Raw genomic sequence first — 21,739 nt, forward strand, 5'->3', positions numbered from 1 at the left:
ACATAAATCAATGATACTAGAAATAAGAATAGGAATAACTACAGATTTAGAATAATTTAAATGAGAAAACAAGTTACTAATGCAGATTAGTAAAATCACTAAGAGCATGTAAATCACTAAAACCTCAACTCATGTAGAGGGGAGAATATCTAAATTAACCCAAGTGGAGTGGTAACTGCCCATCTCTGAGACAGTTAACCCACATAATATAATAGGGTTCAGATAATCCCTATGAAACTCTTCCTATACAAAGAGAGAAAACATTTTTCCAAATTCATTCTCTATAGCTAGTATAAACTTGATACCCAAGTATAACATGACCAAAAACTGAACCAAATTTATTTATAAATAAGATAATAACAAATCAAATCCAAAACTACATGTTTTTGCCATATATATGTTTGCCATGACCAGGTAAAATTAACCTTGAACTATTTAAATATATACTAATATAATTTATAAAATAATTAGATTAATGGAAAATGTAAAATTATATTGACAGGTCATTTTAAAACAATAAAATTTAAGATCCATCCTGGAAATTTTTATTTGTAATGAAAACTGGATAGTTTTTAAATGAATTTGATAATTTGTTTCTAAAATTGATCTAGAATAGCATATGCCTAAGAATAGTCAAAAATTTTAAAAACACAAAATGGTATTGCTATGTCATATTTGTGAAAAAATGTACAACTTTCAAATCATTCTTATCTGAACTATCAAATTTGATTTGAGATGTAGAAAGGAACTGTATTGTTACCTCATGTTTAAGCCACCATTAAGGTTTCCCTGCATTGCTGAAATTGTCACCTAGCCGGTTTCTACTTCTGTTTTCTTTCCATCTATTCTCACTACAACAGACCAAGCAATCCAGAAAATGTCACTTCCTTCCACAAAATCCTGAGAAAAAGCCAAAAGCATTCATTAACTATAATGCAATGGGCTTCTGTCCAGAGCTCTGTTCTCTCTCAGGCTTCAAGTCCTATTCCTCTCCCTCTCCCTCCACTCCAACTACATTGCCCTCCTTGCTCTTAAACAGATCTCATCTCAGGATCTGTGCCAGGAACTTGGGTATTTACCTCCAGATATTGACCTTCTTTGGGTTTTGACTTAAATCTCCCCATTACAGTATGGTTTTTCTGGAGGACCCTATTTAAAATTGGAAGTGTCCTGGTACTCAACCACTCTTCCTCATATTATTTTATTCCATATTGCTTATCTCTAATATGATATACATTTTATATATTCTGTTTATTTCTCTCTCCTGAACGAAAGAAAAAATAACCAAAATGAGAACAGACCTCAGCAGATCAGCAAGCTTTCTTTATTAAGCAGCTGAATGGCACATTTTCAGGGGAGAAAATGGCAACTGGTTACAAGGGGGGTCTGAGTTTTATAGGGTTAAGTGAGACTTAATCATCACAGTAGAATAGATAGTGAGACTTAATCATATACACTTAATCATAGCAGAATGTGGCAGTTGGGCAGTCAGGAAAATAGTTGCAGAATGGGAAATTGTGAAAGTTCAGAGTCCATTGTCCTCTTTCCTCCCTGGGGGTTGTTGTTCCCCTTTTTCCTTGGGGTTGTTGTTTTCCATATCCTTCACTGTCCATAGAACATAATTTTGGTGAAGTCAATGTGTAATATCTCCAGTGTCTAGAATAATGTTTGGCATATCATAGGCACTCAGCAAATATTTCTTGGATGAATGAATGAATGCATGCATGGATTACAGGTGTGGTAAGCAAATTCAAAAGAATTAATAGCCTCACCCAATTTTAATAAAACTTCATTAGACACCCCCATCTTCTGATTCTGTAGTGCCATATGCTTTTGTAGCAGACAGTCTCATGCCTAGATGCCTATATAGTGGATTAAATTTTGGTTTTCTATAACTTCTAAATACAGACTTAAAATTTAAAAATGAACAGATGTTGTTTTCCCATGCAAGAACCACAGAATTTAGAGTATAGCTTGGACCTGTTGAGTTCACAAATAATCTCTTTTTAGGGTTTGATTGCTTTAAAAAAAAATCAAATGTCTAACCCAAAACAAACCTTAAAATGTTTAAATTAGCATGTTAAAGTGCACATTCAATTCAGTGAAACAATATGCAAAATTCCATTTTCTGAATGTAATGGAATGACAATAAATGGCATATCCAAAAATACCCCATGTATAGAAAACTCAGGAATTATTAGTTTAAATTTTTATGAGACCATTAACAGTATTCAATAGGACTAATATTCATTTACAGCTGCAAGATCCACTCTGTCTTCATATGTTATTGCCTGAGAATTTTAGTGTTTATCAGGGAATTAGGAAGAGAAAAAACAAATGTATTAGATGATTTTTCCACCTGAACTGTATACATTAAAAGGAAACATACAGAGATAGGTTACAACATCACACATATTTTAAGATATAAAATATATCTCCAGGAGACTTTCCTTTTACCCTGAGACTTTATTTTGGTTTGCAGATCACACTTTTAGGATTCTATTACTAATTTGTTAAATGGTTGGTCATTTTTCCAAGCTTATAAAGTCTCAATCATTCTCAAGTTAAGTTAGATGAAGGTTGATTCAAGGGAAGCCTAGAACATTTGTTATGAACTTGAACTCTTTGGTGAGGGTGATATTCAGACATGTTATACATCTGAAAAATGATATCTTCTCTTTTTCAAATGAGGATTAAGTTAACGTGACTAATGGAGAACCTCCTGGTGAAGCTTAGGTAATTCATTTTTTTTACGAGTGAAGCATAATGTTCTTGTATTCGAAAAAGCATGACTACTCAGGGTTATAATTGCTATTTCTGGTTCCATCTTATTTTTAGCCACATTTCACTTGTGTTTATATCTGGTGGTTTTTCATGGGTCTTTCTCTTTGTTCTGAACTAATTATCCCTTTATTAAGTTATTAGTAGAATTTTGAAGTTGCATTTAAACATTTATAGAATATACTTCTTTCTTCTCTCTGTCTCTTTCTTATCTTTATTAGTTTTAAAGAAAGAAAGTATTTTGTATATCTGTAGATCAGATAGTTCTGGATTCAATGGGTTTGTTACAAATGGTGCAAATTTTAAAAACCTTCAAAACACAGAAAAAGATAGCAATTGGTAAACTTGCTGAGTTTTCCGTGAAAATAGATGGAACATTGAATCATGTGCCAAAATGTATCCTGAATCTTCTTTACTGAAAAACATTTCAACTGAACAAAAGATGAAGTGAAATTTCATTCTAGATCCATTTGGCATTTAATCCTCTAGATTAAATTAAAAAGTGAAACTATTTTGATGTTTCCTGTTTCAGTGTAGCAATATCCCTCCAGAGGCAAAGGTGATAACTCAGAATATGTTTTAGGCTGAAATATCTGACTGAGGACAGGGATGTACAGAATGCTCTTTCTTTGTAAAAACAAGAGATAATGGAGAAAGACAGGTTCAATGAACATCTAAAAGCATGTTTCAAAATTCCACTGAAGAGTCTCACAAATAAATAATTAGCTCATAACAAAGAGAAAGACAATGTTCTGTATTTCCTGATTTCCTGTCTGGAATTGTACTCACGGAAAGGACTAAGCAGTGTGCCCACACACTAATGGGGCCACATTCAGTTAGTCTCAGGCTCTTGGGATCCACGCAGCAGTCAGGATTTGATAAATGAGCCAGTTTGCCTTTCTTCAGGCGAAGAGCTGGACTCCCTCTAGTGGTCATGGTAGCAAACAGGGGTCTGGCTACTTGGCTAAAAACAACCAAAGCAATTGACTGGGACGGATCTTGAGATGTGGCTGCTGTCAAAGAATCTGAGAGTGATTAAATAAAACATCAAAATGCAGAGCTTCAGGTACCTTCCATATCAGGTGCTCTGATTCCTCCCTTTGGCCAGGACTGTTGGGGCTGAGCCCTTGACAGGCTGAAGTGCTTTTGTTCAAAACCAGTCCCTCAGGGATGGTCGAGTGTGGTGCATTTTATTGTTATTGGAATCAAGGGAGGATAGTGAAAAGAGTTCTGGGGAGAGTGTCAGGAGAACTGCCTCTGCCATGTGACTTTGAGCAGGTCCTCAGGACTTCAGCTTGATGGGACAGTTTCCTCCTGTGTTGAGAGGATGGGACATGAAGCGCTCCTCCTGACAATCACTTAATACCTGCCAGGAACTAGACTGGGTGCTTTGTGGGGCTCCAGGATTTTCAAGTTCAAAGGAAGCGATAAAATTTTAGTGTAAACATCTAAAATACATAGAGAAAGTGCTGAATTTCATAACCAGAAGTCATAAGGGACTTATATACAGAAAACTGAGGATTAAATAGTTACTTCTGAATAGTAGGAATGAAGAAGAGTTGTGAATATCTGTCTTCTCTGTCCACAGCTATATCTGTGACTGTATCTCTTCTTTTCTGTGTGTATGTATACATATAAATGTATAGATAAATATCCAGTGAAATAGAACCCATAAGCAATAAGACAGACAACCACTTGGGGAAAACATTTGCAAAATGAATGGCAAATAAAATTTTCATAGTTTTGATGTTTAAAGAATTCTTACAAATGAGCAACAAATATACCAACTCCTTAGTGGCAAAAAAAAAAAAAAAAAACTACAGAAAACCAAAATATGTAACAAGTACATTTATTAGCAATTATACAAATTAAATTAACTCTTAATTAATTAAATTAATATTAATCACTATTTAATTATTCAATTCACTAAATCTAATTATTAAAGGTTGATCAACACTAGTACTCAATGGGCCACGTAGAAAATGAGCTATTAGAAGGGAAAATTTTTTGGTAACTCTTCTGGAGAAGCTTGGCAAAAGAATGTAAAAAGTCTGATTTCTTGGAATGTTTAAAATAAACTCCCAAATGAGCAACTATGGAGTATTAACTCTATAATAATCTTCATGGCATTTTGCATTATAGCAAAAGAAACAGCAAAATACAACCAACCAACACTAGATATCTTGCCATGTTAGTTGTTATACTTAGGGGATAGACACGTGGAGTATGGCACTAAAAAGAAAATTTATATAGATCCACGTTTATAACAAAATATTTATAATATGTTACAGATGAAACACCTCACAAAAGAACACATCCTGTGTACTGTAGTTTTATTAAAATAGTAAACTGTACATGTGAATTAACATGAAATGTGCACAAAAATACAAATTGAAACATTACTGGTGGTTATTTGCTGAAATTAAAGGTAATTTTCACTTTCATTTTGTACCTTTTCCTGTTATCTACATGTCCAATGCTTATGATAAATTATTTTATTGGCAGATAAACCAACTAAGAAATTTTTATTGAGGATGGGAAAGCCTGAGCAAGTAGGGCACATTCCCATGAAAATCTCTAATACATCCCCCATGATGTTTCCTATCTTAAAGTATAATTTCCTGCTTCAGTTTATAGTACTGCAGAGGTAAATAAAGGGACTAACAAAAGAGAGGCTTCTTTTCACAGACCATAAAATTTCTATCTCACTGGTGAAAAATTCTCTTTTCATATCCCTTAGGCACTATATTAAGTCTCCACGTGGAAGGAGGTAAAAAGGAAACTTACTAAGACACCAGGACCCCCTCTCTCAAAGGAGTTTGCCAACAGAGAACTTATATGGTCAGCACACACCCCTTCTGCTAGCAGTGAACCTTCTAGGGGCCTGCATAGACTGCAGACAAGTGTGAGAGCTGGAGAAATGGTTAGCAATACTTAGGGCCAGACAAGGAGAGCTTGGGAATGATGGAGAAATACAGGATGAAGGACAGTGATATCCAGGAACCTCCTGTGTTTACAAGTGTAGTCCAGGTCCCGATTGTGTCCCACCAGAAGTTAGCATATTAAACTCAGCCTCCCTGAGGGTTGTTTTTTTCCTATTCTTCAATAGTGTTGTTAAACTCATTCGGTCCGCTGCTTCGGTGGAGCCACACAGACTTGTGCTTGAACCCTAGTGTTACCATCAGTATTATGTGATTTTAGTTGGGCAAGTAAAGGAACTCTTGAAAATTTCGATTTTATCTGTGGAGCAGGGATAATACCATTACATTTAATTCTTGTGAAGGATGAGATGACATAAGTATAATGCTTAGCATATAGTCAGTGTTCAAGAAATGTAAATTCAGCCATAGCCTGTATATCCAAGCAGAGCAGGTAATAGCCTCCATTAGTCATAAGTTGACTGACCATATAACTTACTAAACAAAATGACATCATTTTTGATGGTGAAAAGGCATTGTTTTAGTTATGGCAGAGCAAAATGTAATCTGCAAGTAGTCCTCAGAAAATTTGAGATGGATGATCATTCTGCTGATAAGGTTCTTAATGTGATACCTTCAAGTGTATGTTTACTATGGTTAGTGCATTATTAGTAGTTCTGAATATGGATGATTTATTTAGGGTACATGGGTTGGGAGAATCTGACAATTCCCTGAGCACATAACCACTGTGTACATATGTTACATTGCTATTATTTGCATGGTGGAGTCCTCACGGTATTTTATTTACATCCCTGGTGCCTAACATATTGTACATGCTCTATAAATGTTTAGTGAATTCATGACTAGATGCCCTGAAACTATTAGTTTCAGCTGCTAGGAAATGGCCCCTGTGCTTTCTGTGTGGTTCCTGGCACTGAGCCCAGCTTTCTAGCCATTGGATAATTGCACTTTGATGGTCAGCCTAAGGCAGCAACAATCATCTCTGCTGCCTATTGGGTCAAGAATAGAAATTGGGGGCTGTTCACAAAAGCCAAGTTATGGAACAAACCTAGGTGTCTGTCAATAGATGAATGGAGAAAGAAAAGGTGGGAGTTTATCTATCTATCTATCTGTCTACATGAAGTTAGAAGTAAGATCAGTATTTCAGTATTGTAGAGAAAGGGCATCAGGGGAGGGAGGAGAGGAGAGAAAAGGGAAGGTCCAGGAGAATAAAATAGACCAATTTATGCTATATGTATGAATATATCACAATGAATCCAATTTTATGGATAATTATAATGAACCAGTAAAAACATTTTTTTAAAAAAAGAATAAAGGTTGCTGATTGTTGCTCTCCAAATGAGGTCCTGGGAATTTCTGAGGAAATATGATATCACCTGGCTTTCTTCGTGTCCTATAGAGTCACTCTGCTTTGCCTGGTCAGTGATATGTTGGATCTACTAGGCTGCCGAGCCCTTTAAGCACAACAAGAAGTTGGGCTTGTTTATGGTTGTAGTCCCAGTCTTTACAGAGTACCCAGCACAGAACTTGATAAATATTTGTGGAATGAATAAATGATAATAATGAGATAATTATGCAGTAAAGAAAAATAATAAATGGGAAGAGCATTTTAACTTGCTATGTAAATTTAGAAATTTCACTCTTTTTGCTCTTATTTTCTGTAGCTATGGAATGAGAATGATAATAATACCTTGTAACAGTATGGCATCATGCACTTTAGTTATCACCATAATGCATAAAGCACTAAGTAAGTCTGTAAATCATAGTGGCTGTGCTATTAGCTTTGGGTTTGGAAGGCCTGGAGTTTGAATTCAACTTTTATTAACTGTTAGATCTTGAAAAAGTTGGGTTACTTCTCCAAGTCTCAGATACTGATACTCTAATGATGAAACTAAAGGTTGTGAAAAGAAATTTGTATTGTCTATTGTTCAGTAAATGAAAGATATTATTAGTATCATTACTCGTATCTAAGTTATCTTAAGGTTTTGGAATTTTACGATTATTTTGTTTTTATTATGTATAAAACACCAATAAAATATGAGTACCATTGGCTTTCTTATTTACAATTAGAAAACAAGGAAGATTTTTTTGGTTTGGATCATTGGGAATTGAGAATGAGTTGATAGACACAATTTGTAGAAGGAACCAATGCCAACCAAATGTTGCATGGTATTTTATGATGCACAAAGTATTTTCACAATCACAAGATTCACAAAGCTTAGAATAAACCACGGGTTGTTAGTATGTTTCCATGCATTACTGTGGATTGCATTTGTACCTTGCCATATTATTTGGGAGTTCCTGTGAACACTAAAAGCCATGTGCAACTCATTTACCTGGTTGATTTAAGAGGAGTTTGATAGCTTCCAAAAGTTTCCACTCTCTCTTTCCTCACCAGAAAAACAGAATGCAGGTGCATCCGAGTGATTGAAGGGAGTTGAGTGTAGATTTGTTGGGTGTGGGGAATGTATTTGGAGAAATGCTGAAATGCTTTCTGTAGCTCTGTGTGTGTGTGTGGGGGGGGGCACAGGCACGTCTGTGTGTCCCATACCACATGGAAGTGAGATAAGGAGGTGATTCAAGGAGAAAGAAACTGAACAAAGACAATCACACCATTCTGCACCTGAGGAGAATTTTTTAGCAAGTGCTTAGAATTCTGCACTTTCTTTAGAAGTCTCTCATGTATTCATTTACTGGTTTCTCAAACAGAACTTATGAACATTTATCAACTTCAGTACTCTATATCTACAAGCAATTATGTCATCTTCTTCATGATCACATGTCATTGCTCACAATTTCAAATTCAAAAATCTTCAGTTATTAAATTTTCACTTGAAACTGTTAGAAGCAACAATGAATGATTCAATACTCCTTTTCATTTGTCCATTCATCTCTGTGCATGGAATACCAAGAAAAAGTATCCTAGAGAAGCCTACACATTTTGAAAAACATTACCAAAATACATTTCATGATCTGTGAGTCCCCTTCTACATGTCAGACACATTAACATTTCCAGTCAGTTGACAAAAATGTTTGCACCTTGTAAAGCTAAAGAACTGTTTTTAAAAGGTTTAAAGGGACATGAGTCCTTCAGGGAAAGGGGGAAAGAAAAACCCAGCAAGAATATTTTCTAGGCTATGGAGACTGAAGATTTCCCTCTGAAAACCGTGGCTTTCCTGGGCAAACACCCAGCTTCAAATGGAGAAGCAGCTGGAGAGTCAAAAACTGACTTCTTTTGTCTAGTTTATACCCATAATTTTCTATTTTAGCTTGGGAAATAACTACCTTCCCGACCTAGTTATTTTAAAATGTTTATTAATTATTTTGATAGTCATTTATCTATTTCAAAGTAAGGGGAGGCTGATGAGAAATTTGAAGGAACATTTTATCTTTTTATAAAATATGAACTTGTGCTATAATTTTAGTCATGCTACTGTATAATATTATGACTTTCTTCTATAATATTTTAAATGGTTGTAACTAATGTCTTTGCCTGTAGAAGAATTATTGAACTGAGTTATTGAAAAGGACTTGAAATAACTGCTGATGAAAAACAGGACAAAATGATTTGATGATATTTAGTTAATTTGTTATTTGCCTTATCTGTTTGTCCATCTATCTGTCTCCCTATCCGTCCTTCTACACATATTCTAGATGTTAATAAAGAGCAGATTAGTTTCTTGCAAAAGTGGCCCCAAGTGGGTGAATTGTAATAACTACAGGCAGATTTAGTGTCATCATAATAAGTTGTTTAGAATCAAAGAAAAGATGTGTTGGGAGCTTTCTTCATCATGTAATGCTGGAATGAGCAGCACAGCTGTGTTTGAATGGTAATGAACATCTGTATTATAAACCACAGTTGAGTAAAAACTGGTCCCAGTGCCAGAAGAAATGACCTGAGGCAGCTTATACATCAGAGAGTGATTAACATATAATCTCAAAAAGTATGAGTTATAAATCTGTAATAGTTTTTCAATTTTAGTCTGCCAGAAGGACGCTGAGACTTTATCATCTTTCAGGGGTCACCGACTGGCCAAGGATCTCCCTTTCATGGAATTCACCTTGTTCAGATAAAGGACACAAAACAGAAAACATGTTTTGCAAAGAGTCAAAGTGAAACTGCTTCCTGCTTATCCCTTAGCAGTGTTGTGCAGAACTCTTTCCGTAGCAATGGAAATGTTTTATACCTGAGCAATCCAATAAAGGTATTTATGAGTCACATGTGCTATTGAGCACTTGAAATGTGTGGTTAGTTGCCCTGAGAAACTGAGTTTTTTATTTTATTCCTTTTAACTAATTTGCAGTTAAATAGTCACATATTGCTAGTGGCTATAGTATTAGTACAGGTCTTAGATTCAAACCTAACATTTTATCCACTGAGAGAATTTTTCTGAGTTATTAGCATTATCAGATGCTAAATATTTAAATGCTAGGCCAAAACTAAAGCTCAAACTCTCTGCCATTGGAACTACTAAAGAACTAATTATTTAACATTCTTCTACTTTCAGCCACTGCTGTTCATGTCCACTCAGGAATAAATTACCATTCAGGACCTCTTGTCTCTGCTGGCAGTCATGGTAACACTCTTTGAATTCTCAGTGGTTCAGATATTTTTCTTTTCTTTCTTTCTTTTCTTTTTCTTTTTTAAGAAAGAAGATCTCAGTCAAAATAATTATCTGACGTGAGTTATAAAAGAATAGGACTTGGTCTGGGCCTGGTGACACACACCTGTAATTTCAATGACTTGGGAGGCTGAGGCAGGAGGAACACAAGTTTCAAGCCAGTCTCAGCAACTTAACAAGGCCCTAAGCAACTTAGTGAGTCCCTGTCTCAAAATAAAAAATAAAAAGGGTTGGAGATGTGGCTCAGTGTCTGATTACCCCTGGGTTCAATCTGTGGTACCAAAAAAAAAAAAAAAAAAAAAAAAAGTATAGGATTTGGGTCTGTCACTTTCTCATAAATTCAATAAACAAAAAATCTTTTCAATACATCAATCTGCAATGATGCTGTGGTTTGTATGAATGCCACTCAAAGGCCTACATGTTAAAGTCTTGGTCCCCAGAGTAGTACTATTGGGTGGTATGGTCTAGTGAAAGGTACTTAGGTGGTATAGTCTAGTGAAAGGAACTTAGTTCATTGGGGACAGGCCCTTGAAGGGATCCCATTTTTTTCCTCTTTGCTTCTACTTTTTGGCTCATGGGATTAGGAGTTGGCTTCATCAGGCAATCCCATTATCATGCGCTGCTTTGTCAGAGGCCAAAAGCAATGGGTCCATTCAATCTTGAATTGGAACCCCCAGAACTGTGAGCCAAAATAACCTTTTTCTCTTTATAAGTTAACTATTTCAGCTGTTTTATTTTAGGAACAGGAAACTGACTGATACAAATGGGTAGTACTTTCAGTCATTCCTTTTTCCACTTACTGTATTTTTTTCTATATATTCTCATTTGTAGACTATCATCCTTATGTGTCTGATAACCACACTAGATGCTAATGAGGTTTCTCTCAAACTCAAATTTCATTTCAGAAAACTGCAAGAGAAAGATTAACGAAGTTTAAGGTTCTTTAAGATTTTTAATTTAAAGGAAATTCACTTTTTAAATATAAATCAATATATGTTACTCATATGTGTGACTTCTTTGTTCTTAAGACATGAGGTCATTTCTTATGTGCCTGACAGGCCTTTCAAAATTAGGATGCAATAGAGGACTCTGCCAGCTATAAGACAGAAATATTGCATCCAATGATAAATTCTAGATCTCAGTTCCGCAGTTGGAGTGAGATAGAATTTAAAAACATCCACTACGACACCCTGAAAAAGGAACTGGAAACCACTGTGACATTGGAAGCAACTAACTTCAAAGTGCTCTAATCTTAGCCTACTAAAACCAAAGTCTCTCTTTGTGATATGCTGTTATCTCTTAAAAATGTTAGGTGAACTTCAAATCAAAGGCAGAAAGCACAGCCCCACAGAGCCTAAGCAGCTCTTGATGCACTCCTGCCCGCAGCCAGGCATGCTATCTACCTCTGCATTGTAAAATCATCCGAAGATCACCAGCAGACCTAAGTCTTCTTGTTCTTGCTATGGACAGCAGTGTATGGGCTCCAGCTTCCATCCAACATTTGTCTACATGACCGTTTGAGTTGCCAAAATGTTGATATTGCATCACTAAATTCTTCCATCTCTAACAAATAGGATGATTTAATGAAATTACATACACTGGACTCATTTATTGAAATCCGTATTTATTCATGCATCTATATGTAAATGCATGATGGGAATTCTCCAGAAAGCAGGGGAAACGTCCTATAAACACCAAAATATTTCTCCTAAGTAAGTCCATTTTGGGGAAAGCTCTGTCACATGGTTCTTGTACATAATCGCCTCTTCTCTAGACCTCTGCATTCCCATCTGGCCTGAGCCCCCATGAGATAGGGGCTGATTTTGACTGTAAACTCAGGGCAGTTTGCCAGTGTGCTAAGTCTGGCAATGCAGTTGGCTGATATTCTGAGCAAGGGGTTGGATCATAACCACACTTCCATCCCTGCTGCAGTGATGCTGTGGCAGAGGGCGCCCCCCCCCACTTCTCTCCCTCCCAATCCACCATCCCCTGTTTGTGTGTGTAGTGGAGAGAGTTGAGAGGAAGAATGTGAGGGAGAAAAATACCTGCTACTCTCTGATTTAACTTTTTCTGGAACTGGAGTAGTTACTGCCTTCAGGGCATTTTTTTTTTTAGTGCCTCAGAAAAAAATGTGGACTAAACCCAAGTTGTCACCAATTAAAATTGACAACATTGACCAGAGGGGGAAAGTAAAGATTCACATTCTGACCTAGTTCATTATCAACAGCCTCTGATCCTCTCTTAAATAGAGTTTTTTTTTTTTTTTTTTTTTTTTTTTTTTTTAATAGACTGTAGCTCAAAACCCCAGACACTAAAGGATTTGGAGTTGAGGAAAACTAATGATGGATTTTCTTCCCACATTTTCTAATGGGCCTGGAGAAAATAGGCAGAATAAAAGGAGGGAAATTCTTAGGGAAAAAAAAAAAAAAAAGATAAAACGAACAGCAACTACCCAAAATGATTACTCATAGTGTTTCCTCTTTGGGGTTCATAATAAATGTTCATTTTAAATTAAAAGTGATAGGAGGTAGTTTATATCAGAATATATGTTATCAACATCACTTTTACCCTATTCCTTCCTGTTCCATAAAGAGGGCTCAACTTCTACCCTATTCACTATGAGGGTAAGTAGATGCTTTCTTTTTCTTTTCTCACAGTTCTTCCTTGTGGGAGAAAGAGCAATAATGCTGTTGGTGATAAGTGAAAATTGGTCATTTCTCCACTGACACATCTCTCAAGAGGGAATGATGACATTTAAAATTGTGATACTCATGTTCTTGTTCTGTGGGGCTTTCCAGTCTTAAAGAGGTATAGGGAAGACCAGGATTTCCCATATGGCAGGATTACAGGTAGTATGAATCCATTTTCCATCACTGAAACAAAATAACCAAGGTTGGATAATGTTCAAAGAAAAGAGGTTTATTCAGTTCACAGTTTTGGAGGTTTCAAGTCCAAAAAACAACATAGAAAGATCCCTGCTCTGGAAAGATCCCTCCTGGCTGCATCACATCATGGCAAGATGGCATTATAGTGAGAATGCATGCAAGAAAGAGATCAAGAGGGAAGAAAGGAAGTCAGAGAGAGCAAGGAGGAGCCAGTCTTGCTTTTAATAACAATCTCCTCATAAGAATTAACAAAGATCCCAGGAGTACTACCTTAATCCCCTCCTCAGGCAATGTCCTCAATAACTAATCACCTTGTGTGAGGCTTTGCCTCTCCAAGGTTCTTCCCCCTCCCCAATATAACCATACACATGAATACCAGGCTTCCCAAACATGGGCCTTAGCAAGGGGCAAGGAGGAGGATCTTAGTAATAACCTACTTTTAGTCTCTCCAGACAGGAACAGGAGTCTCCTGCACTTTAGCAGGAAACAGTATTGGATCAACATTCTGTGCCATTGGCCCCATGCTTTCTTTTTTCCTGATTAAGGACGTTAGGAAATGGCAACTGGGAGTACACAGGTTAGCCCTTCTTTGGCTTTCCCCTTTTCAGAACTTTTCTATTCAAAACATACATTTTTTCCATCTTCCAAGAACTTAGCTTAGTAGTACAGGCTTCTCTACCACCCAAAGTCATCCTAAAAATTAGCAGGGAAGTTCAACTCAGGAGGAAAGTCCTCAGATCCAAACATCAATCAAGCATTGCCATTATTCAAGATTACTTCTTGCTTCTTCTCCAACACCTTTGTCTGTTTTCCAAAACTTCTAAGAACTCTGAGGGAAGATGAGATAATAACTCTCATTATTTTCTTCTTTTTTAATTTGTTCTTTTTAGACATACGTGACAGTAGAGTGTATTTTGACATACATACGTGGAGTATTTTTATTTTTTCTTTTTAGATCTATATGACAGTAGAGTGTATTTTGACATTATACATACATGGAGTATAACTTATTCTAATTAGGATCCCATTCTTGTGGTTGTACATGAAGTGGAGTTACACTGGTCATGTATTCATGTATGAACATTGGAAGGTTATGTCTGATTCATCCTACTGTCTTTCCTATTCCCTTCCCCTTTCCTTTCCCTTCATTCCCCTTTGTCTAATCCAATGAGCTTCTATTCTTCCCTCCCCACCCCCTTATTGTGTATCAACATCCATATAACAGAGAGAACATTCGGCCTTAAACCAAAAACTGAATGTTCTTTCTGATGACTTTCTTTAAGCAGAGGCATCTGAGGAAAAATGGAAATGAATAGGTCCAATCAGGGCAAATCTACCACTGAACTCCAGTCAGACAAACCTAACATGGCTCTGACCCAGAATGGGTCAGTTATTCTCCTGGATCGGTAACAGGAACATAATGCTCACCACGACTCAGAGTCCAGTGAAGACATTTTCAGATTATAAGCGCATTTAATGAATCAGAAAACTAACTTTATGGAACATTTACTTTGTGCTTACAGTTATGTGCTTCATGTGTGACAACTAAAGTAGCCCTCAAAAGACTGTAGGGTAGGTTCTGCGTTTTGTTCTATTTTACACAGGAGGTCAGGATAGGGAAAGAGAGAGAGGCTGAATAATTTACCCAAGATTACACAGCTTGCAGACAACAGAATTTAAACTCAATGCAAATTGTTTGACTACAAGCCTGAGTCTCTACCTCCCATGATATACTATCTGATTAATATGTAAAAATAAGATAAAGTATTTTCACAATTAAAATGAAAGGGTGAAAGTTTTCAGTAGAGGTATAAATAGTGGAAGAGTCTCACAAATCTCATGATAGAAGTGAGATAAAACCTACACTCTCTTCTCGACTGAGGTGATCCATTCTGCTGGACTTCTCTTCAGTTATTATCACTTTCCCTTTTATCATGATTAATGTTGTTATTTTCTTCCCCTAAGACATGAGCAGGTGAAAAGTGCTTCTGCGTTTAATATGGATGTTTGGATCACAGAATCTGATATGTTAGAGCAAGAAGTTATTTTAAAGATCACCTAAGTGAAAATAAAGACTGACAGGAGGCAAAAGATCTTAGAAAAGTGCACAAGCCCAGAACTTAGTGTTGGAATGGATGGTATCTGGTGTTGTACACAATTGAAATACAATTGAAAAAGTAGCTGTAACTCAAACTTGATTTTAAAGATACCGTAAGTCATGCATGCTTGTGTGTGTGTGTGTGTGTTTGTGTGTGTACAAAAGAGCAGCAGATAAAGAGCATATTCTTAAATTTTGAGTGTTGTAGATCTAAATATATAGGCTTATTAAATTGTGTCTTTTCCTGTTGTATGTTTTCATTTTACTGGTCAATACTCACTTATTTTTAGTTATAAACATCTAACTTCCAGTTCTGAAACTGTTGAGAACTTAGCTTTTGATACTTTAATCATCAAGCTCATCTTAATCAATGAAAGCAGATGTTTGTACAATGTGAAAAATTCTTGTTAATACTAAATAACTTCTAGAGTGATGTGGATGTGTGCTCAAAGTTCCAGATCTCAACCCTGAGCTGCACCATGCTTTCCAATAGCTATAGAGACCAATCCAAAGACGTATTCCAGGGCAATCCACTGGCATGAGAAATGAGGCACTTATTGCAACAGTTACTCCTTTGGAAGTGTTCTTTCATTACAGAATTGACCACTTGATAAAATGATGCTCCTGTCATATTCCTCAAAGGTACACATCACTCTGGTGTTAACCAACAAAGCCAGGATTCAAACTCAAGACTGACCTCAAAGACCATGCTGTCTCCATAATGTTCCAAAGGGTTCCAATACCATAGTTTTGGTAGGTAGTCCTATGGCACTGGGCATACTTAACAGTTGAATCAAGGACTTTTGTGTGTATGAGTGGTTTTCAGTTTGGTTGGTTGCAAATTATAGACAATGTTTCAAACCAATTTTAATAAGAGTGGATAATTTACTTTTATGAATAACTCATGGAATAATCCAAGGTAGTAGAATTTATAAAACAATATAAAAATTGGAATATTATTGTGAAAAAGGCAGCTACTCTTTTTACTTTTCAAGGCCAAAACTTTATCTGTGCCCAATTCATTCTTCTCTCTGCAACTGGCTTTGAACTGTTCCATGTGCCTCGTGAAAAAGTTATGGCTCCCGTCACCATTCCTGATTCTAAATAACCTCCCAGCTTCGTCAGCACTGGCCCAGATTCTGTCAGGTGCCCATCTTTTTTATGTGCCAAGGAGCCCTTTCCTCCTGGTAGGGGAACCAGTTTCTGAAGGGGACATAATGAGAAGACATCTAAACAGATGTATATACCACAGCACGTCTGCATTTCCTCAGTTGGAGAATGGAAACACTAGATAAGATAGTAACGACAATAAAAGGAAGAATTAATATTAACAAAACTGCCATTCTGTTTAAGGCATTTGTCTAAGTCATGCACATGTGTTATCTCATTCAATCTTGTAAGGACCATACGAGGCAGGAATTTTATTGCCTCATTTTATATGTGAAATAAGTGAAGCAATGAGAGATTAAGGAATTTGCTCAAAATCATTTTTAAAAGCATCTCGTAGTTTTGAAATGTTATGATTTTTAATTAAACACCACAGTTTGATAAAGATAAAGAGATTAAAATAATACAAAAGCATATTTTATTTTTTAGTCTCTGTTGATCTTTTCCTTAAAGCCTGAACAATGCTCAGTGATCAGATTAGTGACACTTAGATCCTTAGTCTAAAATAGGATGTAGTAATAAACACCAATGAAATAAAATTATTGTTAATTTAGTGAGTCCAACATCCAGAAAAAAAAATTTAAACCCAGATCTCCACGTACAAAACGTGGAATTTGTGGGTAAGAAAAGAAAACATGAGACAATTCAAGTTACATTTCTCAAATTAGGAAGACATAAGATATTTCTTGTTATGGGTATATCTCAGTATTGTTCCACAGGGTTAATCATGTCATGCTGGTGGTAGGCTACTAGTCCTCATTCATGATACCATCTCAATAGGTTCAACTCTGTGCCCAGGCCAATGACCTGTTTTCAAATGCAGCACAGTTGAAAGCATTTAAGAAACACAGTTGTTCTCCTTAAGAGAAAGAAAAGAAGAAATATTCAATTAAGCAATTTTATTTCCATACAGTATAATGAAAAGCTCTTCATTACTAGAGAAAAGTGATACAAATTCAGCGAAGCTTAGTACATCAGTAGTGAAGTGTCCTTCACAGTTTCACTGCAATACACCCTTTAAATGGATTTGATTAAAGAACCAAATTTCATGTTGCATCTAGGAACTATTGTAAATTTTTTTTCCTCATTTTCTAATGATGAAAATTATAACCATTATAGGAAGGCAACAGTCATTAAATAAATTAAAAGCATCTTTAAAGTTTTTCCATATACATATATAATATATATATATTTTTTTTAAATTGCCATTTACTGTACAAGCATTTCTCATCTAAAACATTTACAGAAACTAGCGTGAAAAGCTGAAGGGAAGGCTTAGCTTTTAGAAAAAAGGATTATTTATCACTTATAAACTACATTAAAATACAGCTCTCAGAAGAAGAAAAGCTATACAGAGAAATCAGAATTACCCAAGACTTCTTATTTAATCATTTAATCTTATTCATTAACTGTGCTGAAGCTGTTTTTAACCCAACCTTGATTCAACAAGAAGCCAATGTCCAAACATTACTTGTTAGCACAGAGAAAAGTGAAAGTAGCAAGACTAAATGGAATAGTATAGTTATATTTTTAAAATTATAAGTCAGACTGATGAAAGTATTACTGACATATGATCATCTATGAAAATATTAAATGGACAATGAGTCTTACAGAAATATTAAGGTAAGAATATTTCTTACTGAATAAATGATCCTCAGTTCATATACAGATAGGTGAGTGTAAAAATTAACCTGGAATACTGTAGTCCTGAGATCTGAGGAGTCCAATCTTCCAGTTTAAGTTCTACAACCCTAATCCTATAAATTGTATGTTATTTACATAGGTTACAATAAAGTATTCTTAAAATACTGTATTAACATTGGCTGTCCCTTAATTGGAATTCCAGAGAACAGTTATTGAAAAAAGAACTCCTTTTTAAAATGACTCTGCATGTGTATCCCACATTGAGGAATAGCTAGGGGAGTGAGTGATTGGGAGTGGGAGGGTTGGAGGGAAGAAGGAAAGGAGGGAAAGAGAGAGATGCATGATTTATGACATGGCATTTATAAATGTAGTTTCTCTTCTTATCTATGCCAATTTAAATCAGGAAATTTCTGAAAAGACTATAGCAATCATATAGAAATTAATACTCAACAAATTACAAAGTAGGCACTTATTTAATTTTCTATTTTAAATTTTTTCAAAAAGTTAGCCCATTTATTTTAATCTCTACTAAAGAAAGTTAATCTTTCTTTTTTATTTTATTGATTTTTATTTTTTGATACTAGGGATTGAACCCAGGGACACTTAACCACTGAGTCACATCCCCAGTCCATTTTTTTGTTTTGTTTTGTTTAAATTTTTAACAGGTTTCGCTAAACTGATCAGGGTCTTGCTAAATTGCTGAGTCTGGCTTTGAACTTCCATTCCTTCGGCTTTAGGCTCTCAAGCCACTGGGATTGCAGGTATGTGCCACCATGCCCTGCAATCTTTCTTTATTCTTTAGAAATAGAACTTTTTCCATAAGTATCATAACATGTCCTCAATTCAGTAGAGGTTGAATGATGGTGATAAAGTCACCTGGAAAATTTTACTGGTGAAATCTATTTCCATTGCTAAGAGACTTTCCAAGATCTTTCATTGTGTAGTAATTTCATCATATCAATTTTTACTTAAAATAAATTGTAATTAGTTGGTAGTTGGAAATTTGTATTACTTAGAGTGTTTTTTGATTACGGTTGGATTTAATCTGTATTAACTACACATTGCTTCATAGTACGAAAAGCAACAGACTTTGATTTGTATATAAAAGGCTGAGAAGTGATACTAAAAAATGGCCAGCCATTTTCTTTGATGCATCTCTAAGAAAAACTGTTAATAACTTAATCAAATCTACAAGGAACAAGAAATTTTTCTTTGTCAAAAGACAGTATGACCAGGATGTATGGTAGACACACTCTAGTTGATTTCTGCCTTTAAAATTTGACTTTCAAGTTTGTAAGAACATTTTATGGGGGGTGAGGCATACTGGGGATTGAACCCAGAGGTACTTAACCACTGAGACACATCACCAGCCTGTTGTATATTTTATTTTGAGTCAGGGTCTCACTAAATTGCTGAAGTTGGCTTTGAACTTGGCACCTCTTGCCTCAGCCTCCTGATCCACTGGGATTAGACGTGTGCACCATCATACCCAGCTGTAAGGACATTTTTTAGAAAGGAATTCCATCCCACATCTTGGTTTGAATCTTTATGGTACCAGAACAATAACAAAAAAGTGAACTAGAGGAAACAGGGTAACTTAGGGTAACAACTTAATTCATTTTGTAGACCTAGTAGTTTCATTCAGGGTTAACAGACAACCACACCAACTTTTATATGTTTCTAAAGTGGCAAAGAGCTTCTTTTCATGGCCATATCCTCTTAATAGGTTTCCAATAAAATACCACTTAGACTACAGAGAATGACACACTGGTTTGCCAACACTGACATGTAGGATGTTCCTGCATCTGACTGATGCACAGAGATAACTTGTAGTGTTTTCCCATCCATCACTCTAGTTCCTTCAAGAAAGATGCATATAAAATAGTTTATATTAAAAACCCAAACTTTCAGTGTCAAAAGGGCTTCCAGCTGAAGTGATCAGTCTCCTCATTTTACCAGGGAGGACACAAGACACACAGTTAACTTGTATCTTCCACAAAGTAGTTGCTCAGTAAATACTTATTAGATGACTGAACTGCCACAGATAGCTAAAGACAGAGACACAGCAAAACGCCATATCTACTGATCCTGCACGGTCGCTGCAATATCCTAGTTATTTCTAATCACCAGGTAAGACTCAACTAAGACAAGGACTAACCATGGATAAAACACTTAACAACCACCTGTGGCCTGAAATGGCTTCTTGTCTCGCAAGCAAAAAATAGTGAGTGAAAGATTTTTGAAACAATTTTCAAGGGCAAAAAGTAAGGCCGGTTATATGATAAATGGAAATGAAACAAAAATGAAATAGTGTCTACATTTGAGTCCCTTTCCTGGTGGATAAACTTGGTGAGCTTTGCTAAAGTGTAGATTCCATGACTGAGGCAAAGGCCCTAATATATGTGAAAAAAGTACCCTTGATCTAGATGTGGTTAATGAATGATATTCAATCAGTGATTGTGATCAAACTGGCCACTTAAAGAGAGTTCCACTGTTCATGAGTTTTGAGCTTCAATGTCTATGGGCAATTCCACAGAAAATAAAGGCATTATCAAGCGAACTAAAATTTAAATGGCCTCAGGAAGAATTGTTGTTGTTGTGTTTTGCAGGGGGGATTCTTTGTCTTTTTTTGAGACAAGGTCTCACTAAATTGCCCAGACTGGTCTCAAGCCTGCCATTTTTCTGCCGAGTGTCTGGGATTCTCAGTGCATGCCACAGCATCTAGCAGGAAGGAAGGACTTTTAAATTTATTTAAAAAAAATACTTGTAAGAAAGAAGTGAAGAGGAATTACCTCTGGAATTTTAAAAAACTGAACTGCTGACTCCCCTTTCTGGGAAGCAGTGAATTGAAAATGGTGGTATTTCCAATATAATGGAGGGTCCAGTGGCAACTCTGTATATGCTCTTGAATGGTTCTATTATTTTGGTAAAGTTCTCATACTAAATGGTGCTTGCCAGAAATGAAACTGAAAAATAAGGAATCTTGTGTAGACTGAGTTACAGAGTCATATTAAGTACACTTCCTGTAGAGGACACGGGCACCAGGCATATGTACACACACACACATACACACATACACACACACACACACACACTCAGCATAGGCTTACTTCAACTCACACAATGACTTGTATAAAAAATAGGGGTAAATAAGCCAAGAACTTCTACCATAAACATTAACATTGATGGGATATTTAGCACATGCGGGGTTTCTCAGAAATCTAAGGTAACTAGCCTACTTAAAAATATGAAATTACTGTTTCCCCTAAGTTGTTAGAATGAGTAGAGATAAATGATAAGCTATTGTTGTTTCCCCATTCTATTTTTTAAGCCCCTTACAAAAATAAATCAGTATGTTCTTCAACAGTTCTAAAAACAGTTTGATAATTTTTCTCATGTGATTTTTTAAAAGAAAGAAATAGGTGTCCACATTTACTAAAATTTTGCTTTTAGTTACATTCAGAAACAAATACAGTCCAGTTCTGCATGGTGGAAATCTTCGGTCTATTTGCTTATTCTCTTTTGACTATAAAACAATCTTTTGGAACAAAAGGCATTGGCAGTGCAAAAAAAAAAAAAAAAAAAGAAAAAAGAAAAAAAAAA

The sequence above is a fragment of the Sciurus carolinensis genome, chromosome 10 (assembly GCF_902686445.1).
Source record: "Sciurus carolinensis chromosome 10, mSciCar1.2, whole genome shotgun sequence".
NCBI lineage: Eukaryota > Metazoa > Chordata > Mammalia > Rodentia > Sciuridae > Sciurus > Sciurus carolinensis.